The sequence below is a fragment of the Mustela putorius genome, unplaced genomic scaffold (assembly GCF_011764305.1).
Source record: "Mustela putorius furo isolate JIRA1106 unplaced genomic scaffold, ASM1176430v1.1 tig00003988_pilon_pilon_pilon, whole genome shotgun sequence".
In the NCBI taxonomy this organism is placed as follows: Eukaryota; Metazoa; Chordata; class Mammalia; order Carnivora; family Mustelidae; genus Mustela; species Mustela putorius.
This window is the reverse complement of record NW_025422127.1, coordinates 2,189,704-2,213,378: the sequence shown is the minus strand read 5'-3', so window position 1 is coordinate 2,213,378 and position 23,675 is coordinate 2,189,704. Positions and strand designations below refer to the sequence as shown.

General features: G+C 41.7%; 1 protein-coding gene and 1 non-coding gene across 3 annotated transcripts in view; both read right to left on the bottom strand.

The window, feature by feature from the left end:
* Positions 1–23,634, bottom strand: part of HSD17B6 (hydroxysteroid 17-beta dehydrogenase 6) — a 39,534-nt gene extending 15,900 nt beyond the window's left edge. Inside the window, exon 1 of one of the 2 annotated variants that reach the window (XM_004773159.3) lies at positions 23,527–23,634. The gene's annotated coding sequence lies outside the window, so the exon portion shown is untranslated. The remainder of the gene's footprint in view (positions 1–23,526) is intronic. The other variant, XM_004773160.3, reaches the window with a different exon arrangement.
* LOC123389672 lies at positions 14,886–14,990 on the bottom strand. Its single transcript, XR_006604303.1, has one exon. It is a non-coding gene; the product is annotated as a U6 spliceosomal RNA (small nuclear RNA).
* Positions 23,635–23,675: the final 41 nt, after the last annotated feature.

Here is a 23,675-nt window from a genome sequence, read left to right as displayed (position 1 = left end):
CCCAGCCTCATGTTCATCGGGCTCTCCTTCCACAGATGAGCTGACCTCTTGCCCTCCCTGCCAAAATCCAGATAAGCTCTACTGTTGGGTCCCCCAATAATGGGTCCGTGATTAAAGGAGTAAGACTGATACAAAGCGAAGGTCAAGCAAAGCTTTATTTCACGTCAACCATCAAGAATCAAACCAAGGGCGCCTGGATGGCTCAGTGGGTTAAGCCTCTGCCTTCAGCTCAGGTCATGATTTCAGGGTTCTGGGATCAAGTCCCGCATTGGGCTCTGCTCGGCAGGGAGCCTGCTTCCTCTTGTCTCTCTCTCTGCTTGCCTCTCTGCCTACTTGTCAAATAAATAAAATCTTTAAAAAAAAAAAAAAAAAAGAATCAAACCGAACGTTCGGGGCCGCACCTCTTACAAGAGAGGGCGACCCCTCTCTCCCTTACAGACTAACTTTTATAGAGCAAAGGCCATGTGGTTGGGCCTGGCCACACACAGGTGGCCAATGAAATTGTAACACACAGAGAAAGCTGCACAGTCATGCTAGGTGACCAACTGAATTACAGTTTACCCTAGTAGACATTTGAACCAGCCTATCACCTAGTTCAGAATTGGCACCCAAAAGGTGCCCAAAGGGTGGGGCCCATACTCCTTGGTAGCTAGGAGACAGTATGTGCCCCCACTGATTGAATACCTTCACCTGGCCTGACCCACCCTTGTACTTGGACTTTGTTACCAGGGACTGGTTTCCAGGACTTGTTTTTAAGTAAGTTGGTGGGGGGGGGGAGCAGGATCAATTTAAGTTTTATTGCATAAACAACAATATGGCAGTTCAACCGGGGTGGGGCCGCTCTGGCTAAATAGGCCCTTACACTACCTTGTCATCCTCATTTCTAAACCAACAGCCTGCACAGTCTAATTCATACCCACATTTTGTCTCTCATTTCAGGAGCTGCCATGTCCACTGAGGACATCCTTGCTTTAAATGTCTCTATATTTTCTGTACTCTGGACTGCTCTTTTGTCTTTCCTCCTCCCTAAGACCATGCTATCCTGCCACCCTCCAAATGACAACCTCTCTTACCCCATATGGTCAAAATATTCAAAGAACATATGCACAGGCCCCCTATTGTCTCCCTGCCCATGTGTTCCCAACCCCTTGTACTCCACCTCCCATCCCCATCCCTCTCCGGAAACTCAGGGCTCACCAAGGACCAAGGAGACAATCCTTAAAGCCTTTTGTCTCTCCTCCTTCTCAGATATCACTACAATAGCTAGCACTTTCTTTTTTCTAGTAATTGTATCTGGTTCCCAAATTCCAACTGGATCTTGGATGAAGGAGAAGATTGCTTTCTGACCATACCATGCCCTTGCTGAAGCCTATCCATGACCCCATCACCCACAGATAAAGTCAAAACTCCTCAGCTTGGCACATAATCATAATAGTGAACAGTAATTTAGAACTTTCCTTGTACCAGGCACTGTTCAAAACAACATACACACACATACAACCTCACAACGTACATGCAGGCATTATGCCTACTTTTCAGATGAGGACACTGAGGCACAAATTAAGGCAAAAATGAAATGAAATGCCCAAAGTCAAACAGAGAGTGAGTAGTAGAGACTGGATCAAATCACCACGCCATACTATCTCTCCCCTAGAAGACTTCCCACGGTCTGGCTCCGGCCTACTTTTTCCACCTAAGCTTCCTGCTCTCACAGTCAGAAGCCATCACCTGCTTCATTTCGACCACCCAATTCTGGGAACACGTTCCTCCCTTGACTTCTGAGATACTCCGCTCTCCTGGTTCTCCTGCTTCCATCACAGCGCCCCTTCCCTTCTGTAAGGGCCTATTCAGCCGAGCGGCCCCAACCTGGTTGAACTGCCATTTTATTGTAAACCTTAAATTGACTCCCCCCCGCAACCCTCCAGGGGAACTTACTTAAAAGCAAGTTTCGGGAAACCAGTACAAGGGTGGGTCAGGCCAGGTGAAGGTATTCAATCAGTGGGGGCACATACTGTCTCCTAGCTACCAAGGAGTATGGGCCCCACCCTTTGGGCACCTTTTGGGTGCCAATTCTGAACTAGGTGATAGGCTGGTTCAAATGTCTACTAGGGTAAATTGTAATTCAGTTGGTCGCCTAGCATGACTGTGCAGCTTTCTCTGTGTGTTACAATTTCATTGGCCACCTGTGTGTGGCCAGGCCCAACCACATGGCCTTTGCTCTATAAAAGTTAGTCTGGAAAACAGGAAGGGGTTGTCCTCTCTGTAGGGGCCGCCCAGACGGGTCTGTTTGACCGTTGGGTTTGATTCCTGATGCTTGGCGTGAAATAAAGCTTTGCTTGACTTTCCCTTTGTATCAGTCTCACTCCTTTAATCACAGACCCATTATTGGGGTACCCAATTTTGTGGGGACCCAACCCTTCCACCTAGTCTGCTCCTCCTCTCCTTCCTACACCCTAAGTACAAAGATTCCCCAGTGTTCTGTCCCAGAATCCTTCCCTGCCTGTTCCTCACTCTCTCTCCTTGGCCATCTTGTCTCCTCTTAAGGTTCCAACTCTCACCTCCACAGAGCTGCCCAGATCTGTATCCCCAACCTGACCATTTCCTGAGGCTTTGTCCTATAGTTTTTTAATTTCCTGAATTACTCTCCCACCAGACATTTAGCTAGACACTCAGTATACCCACGGCAGACTCATCATCTTATCTCCTAAAAGTGCTTCTCCTCTAGTATTCCCAATTTCTATTTGTATTACATTTTAGTCTTAACGCTCTGACACTTCCTCTTCCTGGCCCAATGCATTCTTTGAGGAAATGAGGCTGTAGAGTCAGGCTTGGTTGTGTCCAGAGCACCTGTCCCCTCCTCTTCATTCCTACGGTCACATTCATTGTTCAATCAAGCCTTCAACACTCAGTGCCTGTTGCCTGGCCTATCATATAAGCCTTCTCACTATCCCTATGGGATCAGTCCCTTCCCCTCTCATCTACATGGTGCTGTCTGCTTAATTTTCCCAAAGCACAGCTCTGCTGATGCTCTACCTGAAAAGCATTGGACCTACTAAAAATAATCTAAAACTTCAGTTGGGTGTACAAGGCCCTCCATTATTCCTAGTGTGTCATATTCTCTCAAAAGTTTTACAGGCACATTCGCAGCCACTAACCACCAAACAAATGACCTCCCTAAGACTAGAACATCAAAAAAAGCACAAAGAGGATTACTAACTCAAAAATCGTGAACCTGAGATTGTAACCTGTGGATATCTCAGAGATTAAGGAAAAAAAGTCATGACCAGTGAATACCAAACAAAGGATCAACAAAAGCTATGAAACCACAGACCCAGAACTGTGCATTTAGTTAAGGCCCCACACCAGGGCTTAATACCTAATTTAACTACAGTTTCAACATAGCCCATAAATATAATCTTAATCAGGAATTTGTTGATGGGCACCTATTAGTTGGCCACATGGGCCCTCTCTATCCTCCAAAGACAGGATGATCTTCAAGGTAAGACCCCCAGCTTTCCCCCTAAGCGAAAGCAACCTTGCCTAGAATAATCCTTTTCTTTTGCTAATAACTTTCCTGCCCCACCCTCCTTCCTATAAAAACCTTCCATTTTGCTCGGCTCTTCTGAGCTCCCCTCTAGATGGGATGATGCCTGATTCATGAATCATTTAATAAAGCCAATTAGATCTTTAAATTTATTTATTGAATTTTGTTTGTTAACAGCTGCAAAAACTACAGAATAGTAGCTGAGTGGCGCTGATGCCTTAATTTTTAGGACATCTCAAAAAAAAAAACTTTTTTTTTTTTATCACATCTCTCACTTAAACTGAGGGTCTGATTGGAAGGGGGGAATGTTAAAAAGAAAACCACAGGCCCCAAATGGAGTCACTTATGTTAAGGCCCCATGTCAGTAAACCATGATTTAATACCTAAGATAACTACAATTTCAACTTCTCCAGGAATGTAACCTTTCAGCAGCCAAAATGGAATTTCCTGGTCAACAATAGGAGATAATCCTCCATAGACTCTATCTCCCTTAGGAAGGCAACCTTGCCTAAAGAATGCATTCCCTGTTAACAAATTTCTTCTTCTTTTTTTTTAACACCCTCCTTGTGCCTTTAAAAACCTTTCTTTTTCCAAGCTTAGTGCAGCTCCCTTCTCCTTGCAAGATGGGATACTGCCCAATCCATGAATCATTTAACAGAGTCAATTAGATCCTCAAATTTACTTAGTTGAGTTTTGTTTTTTAACACAATCCAGTTGGAAAACTCACTGTTTTCTAAAACCTGCCGGTGGATTTCTTGCTCTGGGGTTTTGCTCTTGTGATTTCCTCTACTTGTTTACCGAAACAGACATTTATGAAATAGCAACCATGTGCCAAGCCCTGGGTAAGTGCAGAGGATACAAAGATGAATAGAGGGGCACCTGGGTGGCTCAGTGGGTTAAAGCCTCTGCCTTTGGCTTAGGTCATGATCCCAGGGTCTTGGGATTGAGCCCTGCATTGGGCTCTCTGCTCGGTGGGGAGCCTGCTTCCTCCTCTCTCTGTCTCTGCCTGCCTCTCTGCCTACTTGTCTGTCAAATAAATAAATAAAATCTTAAAAAAAAAAAAAAAGATGAATAGAACAGTGACAGTCCTTAAGAAGCTCACAGAACTAGGAGGGGAAATAGAAATAGAAATAAAATTATTAAGAAAATGTGGAGAGGGTGCCTGTGTGGCTGTTGGTTAAGGGACTGCCTTTGGCTCAGGTCATGATCCTTGAGTCCTGGGATCGAGTCCCACATCGGGCTCCCTGCTTGGCAGGGAGTCTGCTTTTCATGTTCTCACTCTCTCTCTCAAACTAATTAATTAATTAATTTTTTAAAAAAAGAAAATGTGGAGAGAACAGCAAGAGAAAGCACCTATTATGCCAAAGGTTTAAGGGCAGAGTAGTATTCGAGGTGAACAAAAGCTCAGCACACTAAGCAGAAGGACAAGAAGTATACCTCAGGCTGCCAGAATAGGATGGGAGAAGGCAGAGAGGTCTGTAAGGCTAGAGGCCATGGAGTAGCCACAGATGATGCTGGGAAAATAGGTTAAGGACCTGATCAGGAAAGTCCTTGGACGGCATGCTAAACAATGTAGATTGTTTCCTACATTTTCTCATCCATACATTTAATAAACATTTAGCTTATTAAACTAAACATAAACTAATTAAACATTTAGTTTAATTAATGCAGTGTCAACCACTACATTAGGTGATCACCCCTCATTCACTGCTGGTGAAAATGTAAAATGGTACAGTTCCTTTGGCACCTTGAAAACATTATACTCAGTGAAAGAAGTCTGTTGCAAAAGACCACACACTGTATGATTCAATTTATAAGAAATTTCCAGAATAGGCAAATCTATAGAAACAAAGAGTAGGTGAGTAGTTGCCTAGGGTTGGGTTCAAGGAGTTGAGGGAAAATGGGAGGTGATGGCTAAAGAGTAAGAGAAGTCTTTTTAGGGTAATAAAAATATTCTAAAATTGATTTTGGTGATGATCCCACAACTTGTGAATATATTAGGAGTTACTGAATTATAAACTTTAAATGTATGAATTGTATATGTGAATTATATTTTAAGAAAACTTTTTAAAAAGTAAAATAAACAATAGATATAATAAATATGTTAGAAGAGGATATGCACTTTGGAAAAAAGAAAAAGAGTAGAATAGGGGGGATCAAGAGGGCTGGAGGGAGGACGGTTTACAGCATTAAATATAGTTGTCAGAGTAGGCCTCGCTGAGAAACAAACATCTGAACAAAGACATGCAGGAGGTAAAAGAGTTGATCATGCAGTGGGTATGAGGAAGAAGGGAGCAATTAGAAATATACAAGAGGCAGATGCCCTAGGACCTAGTGATTATATGGGGTGGGGGGTCCTAGGATGATCTCCAGTTTCAAATCCCTGAAATGCAAGGATGGTTTAACATATATAGAAAATTCTAGAGGTGGGTATGGAGCTAAGGGGAAAAAAAGAAAGAAAATCCTAGATTCCACCAAGAAACCCTTGGAATAAACAAATTCAGTAAAACTGCAGCATAAAAAAATCAACCTACAAAAATCAGTTGCATTTCAATATAATAATAATGAACTACCTGAAAAAGAAATAAAGATAGAAGGAGAGATTAAAAGCTTCCAGGACAAACAAAAACTGAAAGAATTTGCAAACACCAAACCAGCTCTACAGGAAATATTGAAAGGGGTCCTCTAAGCAAAGAGAGAGCCTACAAGTGGTAGATCAGAAAGGAACAGAGACCATATACAGTAATAGTCACCTTACAGGCAATACAATGGCACTAAATTCATATCTCTCAATAGTTACCCTGAATGTTAATGGGCTAAATGCCCCTGTCAAAAGACACAGGGTATCAGAATGGATAAAAAAACAAAACCCATCTATATGTTGCCTCCAAGAAACTCATTTTAAGCCCGAAGACACCTCCAGATTTAAAGTGAGGGGGTGGAAAAGAATTTACCATGCTAATGGACATCAGAAGAAAGCAGGAGTGGCAATCCTTATATCAGATCAATTAGATTTTAAGCCAAAGACTATAATAAGAGATGAGGAAGGACACTATATCATACTCAAAGGGTCTGGCCAACAAGAAGATTTAACAATTTTAAATATCTATGCCCCCAACGTGGGAGCAGCCAACTATATAAACCAATTAATAACAAAATCAAAGAAACACATAAACAATAATACAATAATAGTAGGGGACTTTAACACTCCCCTCACTGAAATGGACAGATCATCCAAGCAAAAGATCAGCAAGGAAATAAAGGCCTTAAACGACACACTGGACCAGATGGACATCACAGATATATTCAGAACATTTCATCCCAAAGCAAAAGAATACACATTCTTCTCTAGTGCACATGGAACATTCTCCAGAATAGATCACATCCTCGGTCCTAAATCAGGACTCAACCGGTATCAAAAGATTGGGATCATTCCCTGCATATTTTCAGACCACAATGCTCTAAAGCTAGAACTCAACCACAAAAGGAAGTTTGGAAAGAACCCAAATACATGGAGACTAAACAGCGTCCTTCTAAAGAATGAATGGGTCAACCGGGAAATTAAAGAAGAATTGAAAAAAATCATGGAAACAAATGATAATGAAAATACAACGGTTCAAAATCTGTGGGACACAACAAAGGCAGTCCTGAGAGGAAAATATATAGCGGTACAAGCCTTTCTCAAGAAACAAGAAAGGTCTCAGGTACACAACCTAACCCTACACCTAAAGGAGCTGGAGAAAGAACAAGAAAGAAACCCTAAGCCCAGCAGGAGAAGAGAAATCATAAAGATCAGAGCAGAAATCAATGAAATAGAAACCAAAAAAACAATAGAACAAATCAACGAAACTAGGAGCTGGTTCTTTGAAAGAATTAATAAAATTGATAAACCCCTGGCCCGACTTATCAAAAAGAAAAGAGAAAGGACCCAAATAAATAAAATCATTAATGAAAGAGGAGAGATCACAACTAACACCAAAGAAATACAAACTATTATAAGAACATACTATGAGCAACTCTACGCCAATAAATTTGACAATCTGGAAGAAATGGATGCATTCCTAGAAACATATAAACTACCACAACTGAACCAGGAAGAAATAGAAAGCCTGAACAAACCCATAACCAGTAAGGAGATTGAAACAGTCATTAAAAATCTCCAAACAAACAAAAGCCCAAGGCCAGACGGCTTCCCAGGGGAATTCTACCAAACATTTAAAGAAGAACTAATTCCTATTCTCCTGAAACTGTTCCAAAAATAGAAATGGAAGGAAAACTTCCAAACTCATTTTATGAGGCCAGCATCACCTTGATCCCAAAACCAGACAAGGATCCCATCAAGAGGAGAGCTATAGACCAATATCCTTGATGAACACAGATGCGAAAATTCTCACCAAAATACTAGCCAATAGGATTCAACAGTACATTAAAAGGATTATTCACCACGACCAAGTGGGATTTATTCCAGGGCTGCAAGGTTGGTTCAACATCCGCAAATCAGTCAATGTGATACAACACATCAATAAAAGAAAGAACAAGAACCATATGATACTCTCAATAGATGCTGAAAAAGCATTTGACAAAGTACAGCATCCCTTCCTGATCAAAACTCTTCAAAGTGTAGGGATAGAGGGCACATACCTCAATATCATCAAAGCCATCTATGAAAAACCCACCACAAATATCATTCTCAATGGAGAAAAACTGAAAGCTTTTCCGCTAAGGTCAGGAACACGGCAGGGATGTCCATTATCACCACTGCTATTCAACATAGTACTAGAGGTCCTAGCCTCAGCAATCAGACAACAAAAGGAAATTAAAGGCATCCAAATCGGCAAAGAAGAAGTCAAATTATCACTCTTCGCAGATGATATGATACTATATGTGGAAAACCCAAAAGACTCCACTCCAAAACTGCTAGAACTTATACAGGAATTCAGTAAAGTGTCAGGATATAAAATCAATGCACAGAAATCAGTTGCATTTCTCTACACCAACAACAAGACAGAAGAAAGAGAAATTAAGGAGTCAATCCCATTTACAATTGCACCCAAAACCATAAGATACCTAGGAATAAACCTAACCAAAGAGGCACAGAATCTATACTCAGAAAACTATAAAGTACTCATGAAAGAAATTGAGGAAGACACAAAGAAATGGAAAAATGTTCCATGCTCCTGGATTGGAAGAATAAATATTGTGAAAATGTCTATGCTACCTAAAGCAATCTACACATTTAATGCAATTCCTATCAAAGTACCATCCATCTTTTTCAAAGAAATGGAACAAATAATTCTAAAATTTATATGGAACCAGAAAAGACCTCGAATAGCCAAAGGGATATTGAAAAAGAAAGCCAACGTTGGTGGCATCACAATTCCGGACTTCAAGCTCTATTACAAAACTGTCATCATCAAGACAGCATGGTACTGGCACAAAAACAGACACATAGATCAGTGGAACAGAATAGAGAGCCCAGAAATAGACCCTCAACTCTACAGTCAACTAATCTTCGACAAAGCAGGAAAGAATGTCCAATGGAAAAAAGACAGCCTCTTCAATAAATGGTGCTGGGAAAATTGGACAGCCACATGCAGAAAAATGAAATTGGACCATTTCCTTACACCACACACAAAAATAGACTCAAAATGGATGAAGGACCTCAATGTGCGAAAGGAATCCATCAAAATCCTTGAGGAGAACACAGGCAGCAACTTCTTCGGCCTCAGCCACAGCAACATCTTCCTAGGAACAACGCCAAAGGCAAGGGAAGTAAGGGCAAAAATGAACTATTGGGATTTCATCAAGATCAAAAGCTTTTGCACAGCAAAGGAAACAGTTAACAAAATCAAAAGACAACTGACAGAATGGGAGAAGATATTTGCAAATGACATATCAGATAAAGGACTAGTGTCCAGAATCTATAAAGAACTTAGCAAACTCAACACCCAAAGAACAAATAATCCAATCAAGAAATGGGCAGAGGACATGAACAGACATTTCTGCAAAGAAGACATCCAGATGGCCAACAGACACATGAAAAAGTGCTCCATATCACTCGGCATCAAGGAAATACAAATCAAAACCACAATGAGATATCACCTCACACCAGTCAGAATGGCTAAAATCAACAAGTCAGGAAATGACAGATGCTGGCGAGGATGCGGAGAAAGGGGAACCCTCCTACACTGTTGGTGGGAATGCAAGCTGGTGCAGCCACTCTGGAAAACAGCATGGAGGTTCCTCAAAATGTTGAAAATAGAACTGCCCTATGACCCAGCAATTGCACTATTGGGTATTTACCCTAAATATACAAACGTAGTGATCCAAAGGGGCACGTGCACCCGAATGTTTATAGCAGCAATGTCCACAATAGCCAAACTATGGAAAGAACCTAGATGTCCATCAACAGATGAGTGGATAAAGAAGATGTGGTATATATACACAATGGAATACTATGCAGCCATCAAAAGAAATGAAATCTTGCCATTTGCGACAACATGGATGGAACTAGAGCGTATCATGCTTAGCGAAATAAGTCAAGCAGAGAAAGACAACTATCATATGATCTCCCTGATATGAGGAAGTGGTGATGCAACATGGGGGCTTAAGTGGGTAGGAGAAGAATAAATGAAACAAGATGGGATTGGGAGGGAGACAAACCATAAGTGACTCTTAATCTCACAAAACAAACTGAGGGTTGCTGGGGGGAGGGGGATTGGGAGAAGGGGGTGGGATTATGGACATTGGGGAGGGTATGTGCTTTGGTGAGTGCTGTGAAGTGTGTAAACCTGGTGATTCACAGACCTGTACCCCTGGGGATAAAAATATATGTTTATAAAAAATTAAAAATTAAAAAAAGGATTAAACATTATAGAAGTAGTGGGATTAAAATCATTTGCATAAACAGAGATTGAAATTTAAAAAAAAGAAATAAAGAAAGCAAACCCACTTACAGTAGCATCAAAGACAACAAAATACTTAGGAATAAATTTAACCAAAGAGGTGAAAGATCTGTACAATGAAAGCTATAAGACTTTGATGAAAAAAATAGTAGAATACACAAATAAATGGAAAGATATCCCATGTTTATGGATCAGAAGAATTAATATTATCAGGGCTCAGTTGGAAGAGCATGCAACTCTTGGTCTCTGGGTCAGGAGTACAAACCCCACATTGGGTGCAGAGATTACTTAAATCAAAAAATGTTTTTAAAAAAGGACGCATATTGTTAAATGTTCATACTACCCAGAGCCACCTGCAGCTCAAATGCAATCCTATCAAAATTCCAATGGCATTTTTCATGAAGTAGAAAAAACAACCCTAACATTCTTAGGGAAGCACAAGAGACCCTAAATAGTCAATTTAGTACCAAGAAAGAACAACAAAGCTGGAGGCATCACACATCCTGATTTCAAACTATACTACACAGCTATAATAATTAAAGAAGTATGTTACTGGCATAAACACACACACACCCCAAGGGAACAGAATCAAGAGCCTAGAAACAAACCCACATATACAGTCAACGTACATATAGGAGCCAGAAAAGACAAGAAATAATAAATGCTGGCAAGAATGGGGAACAACCTGAAGGAGACTGGAAGGAGAAAAGGGAAAGCCTGGGAGAAGTTTCAGGGAAATAAGCGGTACTGAGGGCTGGGTTCTGCTTAGGAAGTATCTTCACTGAGCTACCTCCTTGGGCAGGAGATACTTAAGTCCAAACATGACTCTGTAGGAAACACCTACAGAGCCTTTTCTTTACCAACAGTGCAGTCATTGGCCCATTCTGCCTTTGGAGACTTGGTCCTGAGATTATCTCCATGAACTACACAGGTCATCTGGCCATTTCCCAGCCTGAGATTTCCTTCCTCCTTTCCCCATTTAGAGTGAGCTCTTTTCCAAGGGAAGGTTATTTATATTTGTGGATGGGGCAATGTAAGTACAAGGGGAAAAGGAGAAGCTACGGGAATAGGAAACAAAGGTATAAAGGGGTGTAGGGAAGTGGAACACGTCTAGGGGCTCCAAGAGGAAGTGAAGCTTGGTTTAATCTCCACCTAAGCACCCACTAGGGTGTCCCTCCTTTGTTCCTCCCTCCCCATTATCAGTCTCCAGATCCCACCCTCCAGCCCAGGTCTCAGTGACAGGGCCCTTTTGGAGCCCCAGGAATTGACCTCTCTGGTTGTCTCGGAATCTGGGGCAAATACAGGGTCCCTAGCCACTGGCATGGGTATTAGAAATATAAATCATATATAATATGATTTAGTATCATAATATATGAACTACTGTCCCTGATTGGTTTCTCTACAACCAGGAAACCCAAAAGAAACTAGCTATGATACTTATCATCTATCCCTCAGTAGAGCAATCATAAACACCTGACACAGGTGTGAGAAGTAGGAAAGACTGGCAATCCTCAATGTTAGGCTCTCTCTGCTAAACTGGCCTTCCCTACTCAGCCATTGTGCTTGCTGTGTGCTGAAGACTCTAATATCCAAACCTGGAGATGTTTCAGGCTTCCACGGTTTTCCCCTTCATCAACAGTGCAAATGTATTGCGTTTGTCAGAACACGTTTTTGGGAGCCTGTTAGTTGATACCAGTGAGACTACCCGGCTAACTCCTGCCTACTTTTCCTTTTCTTCCTTTCCAAGAATCTGTCTGCATGAGTTCCCCTGCTCCCAACCCTAATTCAGTGGATAGCATCAATTCCTGAGCCTGGATTCGGAGGCCAGATTACCTGGGTTCAAATTCAGACTTGATTTATCACTTACTTGTAGTGTGGCCTTGGGTAAGTGAATTAACCTCTCTGTACCTGGGAGCTCATCTTTAAATGGGAAAAGAACACCTCGGTGATTTGTTAAGAAAGTTAAATGAGTTAACATACATAAAACACTATAAAATTATTAGATACTATTAGCATTATTTTGGTGGTCGTTGTTTTATCAGTGCCATTCTAGGCCTTTCTCTATGAGCCTTACCTCTTCCTGCAGGCTATAACAGAAGGAAATTTCATCATGAGAACTCAAACTATCTGGCACGTTCAGAAGTCAAACTCCATGCATGGCAACATCCTTCATCATTTCTACCAGCTCTTTGTCACCATACTGGGCAATGCTAATTCACCCTGACTTTCTTCAGTCTCAAGCAGAGGACCCATCTCTCTGCAGTATAGTGCATTGCAAAATAAGGAATAGCCTTTATTCCCTCTTTTCAAATCTTCAGACCTGAGTTTGTCTATAGACTCCTATAGTCTCATCACTGATCCTAAGAGCTAGTCTATGATCAGCACATGGGTAGGGGGAGGACCTGGGTGACTCAGTCAGTTAAGCATCTGCCTTTGGCTCAGGTCATGATCCTGGGTCCTGGGATCAAGCCCCGCATCAGGCTCCCTGCTCAACAGAAACCTCCTTCTCCCTCTACCTCTGCCCCTCCCTCTTCTCATGCATGCTCTTTCTCTCTCTCTCAAATAAATAAATAAATAATCTTTAAAAAACAAAAATCCTCTGCCCCTCCCTACTATGCTCACATGCTCTCTCTCTCGAATAAATAAAATTATATATATATATATACTCAGCACAATTCATGGACCAATCCACCACAACACTCTTTGTTCCCATATTGGACATACAGGTGGTACTCAAGTCATAATCAGATGCCACTAGGCACCCACCATTATGTTTTAACTGAAAAATGGCTGGCAATGTCAAGTGCTGGCAAGAATATGGAACAATCTAGCATGTACACTGAAAGAGTTAATTGAGTCAATCAATTTGAAAAATGGTTTGTCCTTATCTACCAAAGATAAAAACCCACCTTCCTTAAAATAATTGATTCTACTTTTAGATATATAACAACCACAAAATATGTGCACATGTGCATCATAAGATGTGTTTGTATCAGCACCAAAAAGCTGAAAACAGCTCAAATACACAACAGTTGAATAAATAAAGAAGTTGAAATGTGTGCACACAATGTAACGCTATACAGTAACAAAAATGAACTACACCTACACACAACTGGATGTATGAATCTCACAAACATAATATTATGACACAAAAGAACTTTGTGTAGATTCCACCTATACAGAGTTACAAAGAGGCAAAACTGATCTATGTTGCTACAAATCAGATTGGTGGTTACCCTTGGGGAGGTAGGCGGGGTCAAAGACCCAGGGAGGTATTAGAAGGTTGTCTGTGGTACTGGTAATGTTCTATTTCTTGACCTGTGTGATTGCAATGTAAGTATTAATTTTGTGAAAATTCACTGAACTGTCCACTTAAGATTTACATGTGTTTGACTCAAATTAGAAAAAGAAGAAGAAAAAAAAGAAAAAGAAAAATAGATCTTTGATAAAAAAAAAAAAGAAAAATTGTCTGAAAAACTCTGCATTTGCTTATGAAATTCTAATCAAGAACAATATGAATCCATACACTGAGCAAGACTCCACACAATAAATCCTGTCATGGGGCTCCTGGGTGGCTCAGATGGTTAAATGTCTGCCTTCAGCTCAGGTCATGATCTCTGGGTTCTGGGATCCAGCCCCACATCAGGCTCCATGCTCAACAGGGAGTCCGTTTCTCCCTCTTCCTCTGTCTCTCCCCCTGCTCACGCTCTCTCTCTGCATCTGTCTCAAATGAATAAAGGAAATCTTTTTAAATAAATAAATAAATCCTGTCATTCATTCAGCACCAGGAGAGATTTTATCTTTCTTTTTTTTATTTTCTTTTTTGAGACTTCATCTAAGTAAATAGTATGCTACTGATTTTTTTTTTAAGATTTTATCTATTTATTTCAGACAGAGCAAGTGAGAGAGCAGGAGCAGGAAAGTAGAGAGAGAGGGAGAAGCAGGCTCCCCGGTGAGCAGGGAGCTGGACGTGGGGCTCAAACACAGGACTCTGGAATCATAACCTACCAAAAGCAGATGCTTAACTGACTGAGCCACCCAGGCGCTCTGCTACTGATTATTTTTAAATTACCTAGTTCTGGGCCTGGGTGGCCCAGTCGTTTGCATCAGCCTTCGGCTCAGGTCATGATCTCAGGGTCCTGGAATGGAGCCTCCTTTCTGGCTCCCTGCTCAGCAGGAAGCCTGCTTCTCCCTCTGCCACCTCCCCTGCTTGTGTTCCCTTTCTCACCATCTCTCTGTCAAATAAATAAATAAAATGTTTTTAAAAAACACTTAAAAAGTTCTTCATATTATCTTACAAATTCAAAGCCAAATTTAATGTTCAATCAGAGTAATTCTCTTAGGCTTTGTAGACAGCATTTTTCTTTGCTCTTCTATCACTTTGATTTTCTTTTTTCTTTTTCTTTTTGTACTCCATTTGCATTTTATTTATTTTTTTAAATATGGAACACTTCATGAATTTGCATGCCATCCTTGCACAGAGGCCAAGCTACTCTTCTCTATCGTTCCAATTTTAGTATATGTGCTGCCAAAGCAAGCACTCAATTTGCATTTTATTATCCTTAATGTCTATGTGTCTTTTACTTTAGGTTACCTCAAACTCTTTTTGAAGATGCTGCATCTGTCCAAGAATAAAACTTAACAGATTCTCCAAGCTCAGCCTCATTCCAACAACTGACTTCACCTCTGCAAAGTGGGGAAAAATAAGCGAATACTCCAGCAACTGCTGCCTTGTGCGGACAGTTTTTGGTTATATCACACTTTATCTCCTATCAGCATATAAGATTCCACAAAGAGAAAGGAAAAATGTTACCTGAGGAATTCCTGTTTGGGACTGACTATATGTCAGATTTCAAACATTTCTTGTTTAACCGCCTTTGGAATTTTACTTCTTTGTTCGCCACAGAATTAGAAATTTAACAAGTGGGAAGGAATAATGGGACTATTAAACTGTGTTCAGTGGCCAAGTGAGTAAAAAATAAAAAGAAAAAAAAATTTTTCACCACTGCCACTGCAAAGAGCTTGCCAGCCACAGGAGGGGGGTGGTATTGGTGGGGGTCAGTTTAGGGCAAGACCCAAATGAGACTACCAAGCTTCAGCAACACAATTCTCATGACTTAATTAAAGAAGCCTCCTTTTGCTTACCCACAGTTTCACGAACTTACCCCACAGCTATCAGCATGAACTACAGAGAGCTGATTTTCCCCAACGTCAAGAATCTCAATTTATAGGCATACCCAGGGGATCTTATTTGCAAGGATAAAATCACTCCCAAACTTTCCCAAGTTTCCCATACTTTCACAAACTCCAAAGGAGTGCAGATTTAAAAAGCAGAAGAAACAATGGTGATGAAATTTCTTTCAGGAATCAAAGCTGAAAGATCTTTTGAGAAAATAAAAAAAATCATTACCAAGACCTCTCTCCATACAGACCTTATCTCCTCCCTGTCCTCAACCCAACACACACACACTACCGGCTCAGGCAAAGTCCAGTCCTAGAGGCTAGAAAGGACTTCATGAATCTGGGGGCCGGGGCCAGAGAGGGGAATGCTGGGGGGTGCGGCGCAGCACCTTCTGCCCTGCTTGCACAACATCTCCCTCTTGTGGTAAGGGGTGGGCACTACACGCCCTTGGACCAAGTTCACAATCCTCACCCATGTCATCCTTGCTCAGCTGAAGAACCAGACCTGTTATAATAAAATAAAAAGCAGAAAGAAAAGAGCTGTCCTGGCCAACCAGAGCAATTTCCACACCTTCGGCCCCCATCCTCTGATTTAAGTTGGAATACTAAAATATGAAACCCCTGCTGGAGTATGGAGTAAGGAGGTCAGCTAATTTAAGCAGAGCCCACCCAGACTGCCAATCTGAGATCAGCTGCACAAACCTGGGATCTCAGCCTTCATGGAGTCAGACACCTTTACTGACACGGTTCACACACCAAACAATTAACCCTTTCAAAGTATACAGTTCACTGCATTTTAGTAAATTCACAGGGTATCTCGTTTCAGAACACTTTCTTCACCCCAAAAAGAAACCCTGTACTCCTTAGCAGTCACCACTCTTCCCTTCTCTAGCCCTAGGCAACCTCTTATCTACTTCCATGTCTCTGGATTTGCTTCTTCTGGACATTTCACATACATGGAATCCCACAATATGAGGCCTTTTAAGACTGACTCCTTTTGTTTAACATAACGTTTTCAAGGTTCATCCATAATGTAGCATATATCAGCATGCAATATTGTGAATTCTAAGGAATATATATTTGGTCTTTCAGATGACCGAATATTTATTTTTCATGTATGTTTGGTCTTTGTCCATGTTTCTGGCTCTCAGCTCCCAAAGCCCTTGGAACTGCCTGAGGGATAAAGAGCAATGGAAAGAATGCCTGGGTAGCTCAGTTGGTTAAGCGTCTGCCTTCAGCTTAGGTCATGATCCCAGGGTCCTGGGATTGAGTCCAGCATCAGGCTCCTTGCTCAACAGGAAGCCTGCTTCTCCCTCTGTCTGCTGCTACCCCTGCTTGTACTCACTCTCTCTCTCTCTCTCTGAAAAATACATAAATAAAATCTTAAAAAAGAAAAGAAAAGAAAAAAAGCAACAGGAGCATCTTTCCTTATAATGTTTGGCCTTTTGTCCTCAGTCCCTGAAATCACTTCAGACCCATGAAGGTAAAATGATGTACTGTTATTCCTAACGAGCCCCTTTCTACCACAACTGGGCTTATGTTAATGAGGTGATTTTTGGAAAGCACTTCATTGGCTGCCAGGGAAACCAACTAGGAACAGAAGTTGGAATTTTCAGTCCCACCCCAGACCTCAGGGAGAAAGAGGGGCTAGAGATAGTTTAATCACCAATGGCCAATGATTTACTCTATTGTGCTTATGTAATAAAGCCACCATAAAACCCAAAAGGGCAAGGTTCAGAGAGCTTCCAGGTTGGTGAACACATGTAGATTAGATTCAGGAAGAATCTGGAGAGAGCTTGGAAGCTCCAAGCCCTTTCTCATACACCTTGCCTTTTGTATCTCCTCATCTGGTGGTTGTTTCACTTCCTTTGTAAAAATTGGTAATCTACTGAATAAATGGGCTTCCTGAGGTCTGTGAGCAGTTCTAGAAAAGTAATCCAACCCAAGGAGCGATGTGTGGGACACTCTAGTTTGTAGCCAGTTAGTCAGAAGCACAGGTGACAAGCTGGGCTTACGATCACCATCTGAAGCGGGGCAGTCTTGTGTGGTTGAATCCTTAACCTATGGAATCTGAGGCTGTCTCCAGGTAGCTAATGTCAGAATCAAGTTGAATTGTAGGACACCCAGCTAGTGTTTGAAGAATTGGTTCGGATGTGTGGGAAACACTCTCCACCCACACTGGAACTGGTATCAGCATCCTTTCACAACTCTCCCCCCTTGGCACTTATGAAATGACCCTTCCCAGCTCTTCTTCTGTTTATACTCCTATTCATTTACACTGTCCTTTGCTAGCTCCCCTTTCTCTCCCCAGTTTTTAAAGTCAGTATCTTTTAAGAGTTCTATCCTAGTCTTTCTTCTCTTCTGACTGTCTATATCCTCAGTCATCACCAGCTTCCACCCTAATCTGAGTGCTAATGACTTGCAAATCTCTGTCTTTAGTCCAGATCATTCCTGAGATCCAGCTCCTCAGATCCAACTACCTGCCGGACATCTCCCACCTGGTTTCACCCATATCTTCCATAAACAGAGTCCCAACTATGCACTAGGTCCTATCAAGTTACTGGACATAGTAGAGGTGAGTAAAGTAGACATGATATTTGAAATCTTTGTCTTAGCAGGAAAGATAGACATTAAATATATATTCCCACAAATAAATACATCATTACATATTGATGGGAACTACGAAAGAAATACATAGGGTCGGGGCGCCTGGGTGGCTCAGTGGGTTAAAGCCTCTGCCTTCAGCTCAGGTCATGATCCCAGGGTCCTGGAATCAAGCCCCCTACCCCTGCTCAGCAGGGAGCCTGCTTCCCTTCCTCTCTCTCTCTGCCTCTCTGCCTGCTTGTGCTCTCTGTCTGCCAAACAAATAAATAAAAATCTTTTTTAAAAAGAGGAAAACAACTAGCAGAGAAATATTTCAAATTTCCTACTTACTTGTTTCAACAAGATTATTTACTCCCAAGACGTCTCATCAAATACTGATATGATCAATATTTTATCTTAATTTTAACCAAAGCGGAATAAAATGGAAGATGAATAATTTTTATTTCCACACTCCTTAGCTTGGCATGCAATGCTCTGGCCATGGCTTGCCCCTTAGCCCCATCAGTCCCAGGCCTTCCCTTCAAGTCGGAGCTCTGTCCATATGGAACTATTAGCAATTTCCGGAAAGTGCCATGCCATTTACTATTTTGTGGCTGTGCTTCCTGTACCAATCTTACCCAAGTCTTAAGGAAAATGATGCCAAAAGACAGCTGGTTATAAATGCATCTATAACCCTTTTTTTTCACTTTTTGATTTGTGTCCATTGCTCCAACTAGGTTATAACTTTCTCAAAAACAGAAACCATGTCTTTATTTTTTTTCCTCCCCAGAACCTAGCTAAGTGCCCAACATAAATGTTCATTAACTATCTGTGGATCTATCATATGGATCACCTTTTACATGCTAAAAACATCCAGAATAACAATAGGAGTTTGAACTGGAAGGGAAGTCCATGAGGTAAGTATCCAAGTCTGCAAAAAACTTGGGGAGACCTAGGACTGATGGATTACCCAAAGAGGATGACAGTAGATGTATATAGGAAATGTAAAGAGGATGACATACAGTATAAGGCTTGAGGGACAAAGGGGTTTTGCACCCAGGTGGATGAAAGCTGAATGGCAATACTGCCTCCCAGTGGCACGTAGGATAACAGCCTCCATACCAGAGCATTTGTACAGAATTCTATAGCTTACTGCCACAGTGTGCTTGTGGCCTGTGAACTGTGCTAGGGACCTCTCACTTTACCTCATTTAATTCTCATGACAACCGCTTGGAGAAACACAGCATGTAGCTTAGGGGTTAACTGTAGAGACTTACTAGCTGGTGTGACCTTGGACAAAGTATTTAAATTCTCCACATATAGGATAAATAGGATAATATTAGTATCTACCATATAGGGTTCTTAAAAGGGATAAATTTTTTTTTAAGATTTTTTTTAATTTATTTATTTGTTTTTTTTTTTTTAAGATTTTATTTATTTATTTGACAGAGAGAAATCACAAGTAGTCAGAGAGGCAGGCAGAGAGAGAGAGAGGGAAGCAGGCTCCCTACTGAGCAGAGATCCTGATGCGGGACTCGATCCCAGGACCCTGAGATCATGACCCGAGCCGAAGGCAGCGGCTCAACCCACTGAGCCACCCAGGTGCCCCAATTTATTTATTTGATAGAGGGAGAGAGATCACAAGTAGACAGAGAGGCAGGCAGAGGGGGAGGGGAAGCAGGCTCCCCGCTGAGCAGAGAGCTCGATGCGGGGCTTGATCCCAGGACCTTGGGATCATGACCTGAGCAGAAGGAAGAGGCTCATCCCACTGAGCCACCCAGGCGCCCCTTAAAGATTTTTATTTAGTTAGTTGAGAGAGAGACAGTGAGAGAGAGCATGAGAAGTGAGAAGGTCAGAGGGAGAAGCAGACTCCCCATGGAGCTGGGAGCCTGATGCGGGACTCGATCCAGGGACTCCGGGACTGTGACCTGAGCCGAAGGCAGTTGCCCAACCAACTGAGCCACCCAGGCTCCCCGAGGGATAAATTTTTTTTAAGTAGGATCCACGCCTACCACAGAGCCCAACATGGGGCCTGAACTCATGACCCTGAGATTAAAACCCGAGCTGAGATCAACAGTTGAATGCTCAATGGACTGAGCCACCCATGTGTCCCCCAAAATACTTTTTTTTTTTTAACAATTCTATACATTACTCAGGGTTTACCATGGTAAGTCTTGTCACCATCTGTCACCAGTGTTATTACAATCTTATTGAGTATATTCCCTATGCTGTACTTTTCATTTACTTTTTTTTTTTAAGATTTATTTATTTATTTATTTGACAGACAGAGATCACAAGTAGGCAGAGAGGCAGGCAGAGAGAGAAGGGGAGCAGGCTCCCTTCTGAGCAGAGAACGCGATGCAGGGCTCAATCCCTGGACCCTGAGATCATGACCCGAGCTGGATGCAGAGGCTTTAACCCACTGAGCTACCCAGGCGCCCCTACTTTTTTTTTTTTCATTTACTTTTCATTTACATTTTATGTCACCGCCAACAACCACAATTTTGTTCTCTGTATTTAAGAGTCTGGGTTTTTTGTTTGTCTTTGTTTCTTAGATTCCACATATGAGTGAAATCGTAAGATATCTATCTGTTTTTCTCTGTCTCACTTATTTCACCTAGCATAATACTCTCTAAGTCCATTCATGTTGTTGCAAATGGCCAGATCTCATTCTCTGTTATAGCTGAGTAATATTCCATAGTGTTTTTTTATTTATATGTACATATATATTTATATAAATATATATATTTATATATCACATCGTTGCCCATTCATCAATTGGTGGATATTTGGGTTGCCTACATATCTTTGCTACTGTAAATAATGCTACAATAAACACAAGGGTGCACATATCTTTTTTAATTAGTGCTTCCATTTTCTTTTTTTTTTTAATTTTTATAAAGATTTTATTTATTTGAGAGAGAGAGAACACAGAGAGAGAGAGCACATAAGGAGAGGGAAAAGCAGATGCCCCACTGAGCAGGGTGCCCAATGTGGGGCTTGATCCCAAGACCCTGAGATCATGACCCAAGCCAAAGGCAGATACCTAACCAACTGAGTCACCCAGGCACCCCAGTGCTTTCATCTTCTTTGGGTAAATAGCCAGTAGTGGAATTACTGAATCATATGATATTTTTATTTTTAATTTATTGAGGAAACTCCATACTATTTTCCACAGTAGCTGCACCAATTTACATTTCCCTCCATGAGGGTTCTTTTTTCTCTACATCCTCACCAATACCTGTTATTTCTTGGTTTGTTTGTTTTTATTTTAGCCATTTTGACAGGTAGAAAGTGGAAGAATAAATTCTCAAAAGGGTACCTGACAGCACAGCAAATGCTATATAAACATTAGCTATTATTATTCCCTTTTTCCTGATGAGAAAACTAATGTTAAATAAATCAAGCATACAGTAGGAACTCAAAAAATATAACTTCCTTTGCTTTCTCCCCCTTTCATCTTCACTCCTTCAGGAGTTGCCCTCTTTAGCGGTCCTGAAATTCAAAATGGATTCCCAAATATCCCAAAGAAGTCAGTTCTGGGGCATCTGGGTGCCTCAGTCAGTTGAGCATCTGACTTCAGCTCAGGTCATGATCCCACAGTCCTGGAATCAAGCCCCATGTTGGACTTCCTGCTCATCGGGAAGTCTGCTTCTCCCTCTCCTGCCCCTCCCCACCCACGCTCATGCTCTCTCTCACTTTCTCTCTCTGTCTGAAATAAATAAAATCTTAAAAAAAAAAAAAAAAGGCAGTTCCTAAATGCAGCAATGAGAAAACTGAGAAACCTCCATTAAACAGTCCAGAGGGATATGGTTCTGCAAAAGAGCACTCTCTAGGGCACTCTTGTCATCATTATTAGAGTGAAGACATTCTCAGTTATGAAATTCATGCTACCCAACACAAGATGCCTATGGATTGTGAATATCAACGAAGATCTGTGCAGGAAACCAGATTTCAAGGAATATTCAAATAAGCATGATCTGCCCAGAGCCCAATTTTGACCAGTTTGCCCAGAGGAGCTGAGAGACCCTGACCATTTTTGAGATTAAGCTAATAATAACTTCCTAGAGACTCTGTTCTCTCCCTACTCTCTTACTGTTACTGCAAACATAAAATTCATGAAAATGATGGTTTTCGAGTGACATGATATCTTTGTGATTATAGACTGTCCACCCCAGTCCACATTTGCAATGAGGTTTATCTTTACCAGGTTACAGTGATGGGCAGATCTGCACATTAGCAGCAAACAGCCTCCTTTTATACTCGTAAATCTCTCCGTGATTCTGCAAGATTTCTATAATTCAGATTTTAGCATTCCTGGCTGTTCTATTTGAGAGACTGAATATACAAACCGTGGCCAGACCATATACAAAAACAGAACTCTGAGGGCTGCTGGCAGGCTCAGCTCACAGGGCATGCAACTCAGGGTTGTGAGTTCAGCCCAATGTTGGGTGTAGAGTTTACTTACAAACAAAAACAAAACAGAACTCCAACCTACAACCTTTAGAAGCCAACCCCCTTATCCATAATAAACAGCTCAGGAAGTCAGCCTGCTTATAGGTCAGACTTGCAAAAGTCAGACCATTGTCTCTAGTGATATTTCAGGAAGCCAGACCATAACCCCAAATGGCCAGGACTTGATTAATAAATATCAGCTTCCCTAGATTTTGTGGTTACTTCCAATTTAGGACCAATCAGAGAAAGCCAAATTAGCGCTCCTAACCAATCACACAGAATGCCCCTATGCCAGTTAGCCCAGCTACGGCTTTCCCATGTAAACAGCCTTGAATCTAGGTACACCTGAAACCTCCTGTTCACCCAGTATATAAAGCTTACCGATTCCTCTGCCTGCCTTTGACTCTCTGCTAGAACCCAAGTGTCTGCAGCTGACCCCCTTGCTATATAGCAAGCTCTGAATAAAAAGCCTTTGACCTTATTTGGTTGGTCTTCGTTTATTTCCACATAGTGGACCTAGTAATTCTATGAAGAATTAATTTTCAGACCCTCTTAAAAAGACACTGGCGCTTGGGTGGCTCACGCTTTTAAGTGCCTCGGGCTTGGGTCATGATCCCAGCGTCCTAGGATAGAGCACAGCATCAGGCTCCTTGCCCAGCGGGGAACCTGCTTCTCCCTCTCCCTTTCCCTCTGCCTGCAGCTCTGCCTGCTTGTGCTCGCGCTCTCAATTTCTCTGAAATAAAATCTTTTTTTAATGGCTTACATTGTTTAAATGCGTTTCCAAAACATTCATAAAGTTAAGGGGGAACATCATTTTTTACGTCATCTTAACCTAAGTCAACACGCTCAGGAGCTCACCTCTCTGTACGACACCTTCCTTCCTGAAACAGCAGCGGCTTTCTTCTACCCACGAGAGCAGAGGTCTTAGTGAGAACGCTGATAGGCCGAGACCAAGCGGCGCCCAAGCCAACCCCTAAGTGGGAACTACAATTCCCAGCGGCCAGTCG